Consider the following 2,395-nt stretch of genomic DNA (forward strand, 5'->3'; position numbering starts at 1 on the left):
TTGTGAAAGTTTTGTCAAAACTGCAGATTATGTTTGAAACACTTTCAAATACTGTTGAGAATACTGTAGAAATCATATTGTCATCAGTCTAGTCAAATTAAGTTTGACTGAAACATAAATGTGTTGTGTTGCTCACAGTCAGTATTTGTTACCTTTAGAATAGAATTACATTTTCATAGTCAGGATGTTAAATGGACTTTCTTTTTTTTTACTCTTCTGCATGCATAAAATCCAATATGTTTTTCTTATCACATGAAGATCATTAAATGTATATTATTTTTTTAAATGACAAAAACCCTAAAATAAAGCTCTTTATTCATGGCCTGACATTGAAATATATATTGGGTACACATAATGCAAAAAGTATCAAAGCCATAACTTGTATGTAAAGTGTCCAGATCACGTGCTCCATCAGTAAAGGGTTACTTCTGGACTGAAGTTGTGTCAGATGCTGATGGAGCTCTCAGGTCAGTGGTCATCCTGGCGCGTCTTCTCCTCTGATGGTTTCTCTTACTGTGAGGAGAGTCTGGTGGGTTCAGGAACACCTCATCAGACAGCAGCTTCAGGACCGATCATCAGGTCACTCAGATCCATTGTAAAACATGGCAGATTCAGTGTTAGATTATACTTTCATGTAATAATATCATGGTGTATGAAAAGTCATAGTTTAATACAACATCATCATCTCAGATATGTGGTTGTGGCGACAGCTACAAACGAGGTGAAAAGATGTCGGTGATGTTTGCTATATAAGAGGACTGAGGACTTGGTGGCTGTAATGAACGTCCAGATGACATGGATGATCGAGACCCTCCGAGGTTAAACTAAACTTCACAGAACAATAACCTTGTTCCGTTGCTCTTCTCCAACCTTTCAGTGACGGATGCCTGGCTCACACACACACACACACACACACACACACACAGGTAGGTATGTAATAGGTGGACTTTTTTTTCGCCATACAGGCCTCGTTGTGGTTTGGATTGACTACCCTTTCCTGAGGTCCCACAGCTTTGGCAGTTAGGTTAAAACACTCCAAAAAATCAGAAAAAAATTCAGCTCACTTTAGATTTCAGATATAACCTACACAACTTCATACACAGCAACCTAATTATATTGTGGTATAGGCAGACAGTTCTATTTTGACAAAAGTGTGACTTATAAGGAGCAAAAAAACACTGTTGGGTCTTTAAAGGGACAATGATCCCGCCCTCCTAATTAACATAAATACACAGTTCTGACAGGACACAGCATTACTGGAACAGTCAATTTAATATCAAAATGAATCTTAATGGATGAACAAATTTGAGGCATGTAAACACAACATTCAAAGGTGGCCCCTTCTAGAGTGAGAGAGTATATATATATGGATGGTTAGGTACTTCATCTTGGAATTAGGGTTTACATTGTCATCGTTTACAAGCCTTCCAAGTGACCCATCCTCTTTTGCTGCATCAACACTACAAAAACTCAAGTAAATATTAGTTTCATAACAGTAAGTATATAAAATAAAGGCAATGTGTCATTTAATTTTGATTAGACTGAGCATTGACATAATACGCACCACCATAATTTTCCATTTAAATGAAACTCGAGGTCGTGGTAAAGTCTGTCTCCTCTCACATTCTTGCTGGCTTATTAGTTCACCTCTGTATTCTAACAGAAATTCTCCTTTTTCAAATGGAGCACAGGTGAAGATGCCGCGACCTAGTTCATATACACAGAAAAAACATCTGTTAAGTTTATTCATACTTTAATCGTAATTACGAAATCAGAACATTCAACTTACCTTTGAAGGCATTGATGTATTTGATGTCAAATCCCACTTTGTAACCTCCAGTATCAATGTCAAATTTTGCATCATCCTTTGGATTTATGCGTCTACGCCGTTGCATATTTTTTTGCTGAAATTACCAAAGAAGATGGTTGTCAGGATTGTTATCTTCATTTATAGGACATGCGTGATCAGAAAACATTCTATAGCCGTGTAAACCAGTAATATACTGGGATGAAATATGAAAAAAAATGCATAACTGCTCTATTCATATTTTTATTTGACACTGCTTGACGGGTTTACATTTTAAGAATATCTTTAGACTATTTAAGATTAAATGTAGAAGTTAAGTAAGTCCCTTGCTTCGTTTTTTCCTTCCAAAACTCGTTAGCTCTTTTGCTAACGCTAGCTAACGTTAGCTAACACACCATGAGGCTTGACACTACCCTTAAAAATCACAAAGCATGCCATCATAGCTCACCTCACGCTGTCTCATATTCTCCAGTCTTAACTGAATCACCTGCAGCCAGTTCCGTTTTATACTTACAAATATAAATGCTTACCTGGTGGTGTTTAATCCTCCATTAGTCCATGAGTCCATTCACTTGCGTTCCATGTCTG

The 2,395-nt window shown here is 37.1% G+C and overlaps 1 long non-coding RNA gene across 1 annotated transcript; it reads right to left on the reverse strand.

Annotated features, from left to right (window-relative positions):
• Window positions 1-1,620: 1,620 nt before the first annotated feature.
• LOC137888013 (uncharacterized) lies at window positions 1,621-2,395 on the reverse strand. The gene is made up of 3 exons (XR_011105092.1): window positions 2,338-2,395; window positions 1,790-1,904; window positions 1,621-1,707 (listed from the first exon to the last, which is right to left on the reverse strand). It is a non-coding gene; the product is annotated as an uncharacterized lncRNA (long non-coding RNA).

Source organism: Cebidichthys violaceus, unplaced genomic scaffold (assembly GCF_023349555.1).
Source record: "Cebidichthys violaceus isolate CVI_PGR_0920_01 unplaced genomic scaffold, fCebVio1.0.p SCAF_50, whole genome shotgun sequence".
Lineage (NCBI taxonomy): Eukaryota > Metazoa > Chordata > Actinopteri > Perciformes > Stichaeidae > Cebidichthys > Cebidichthys violaceus.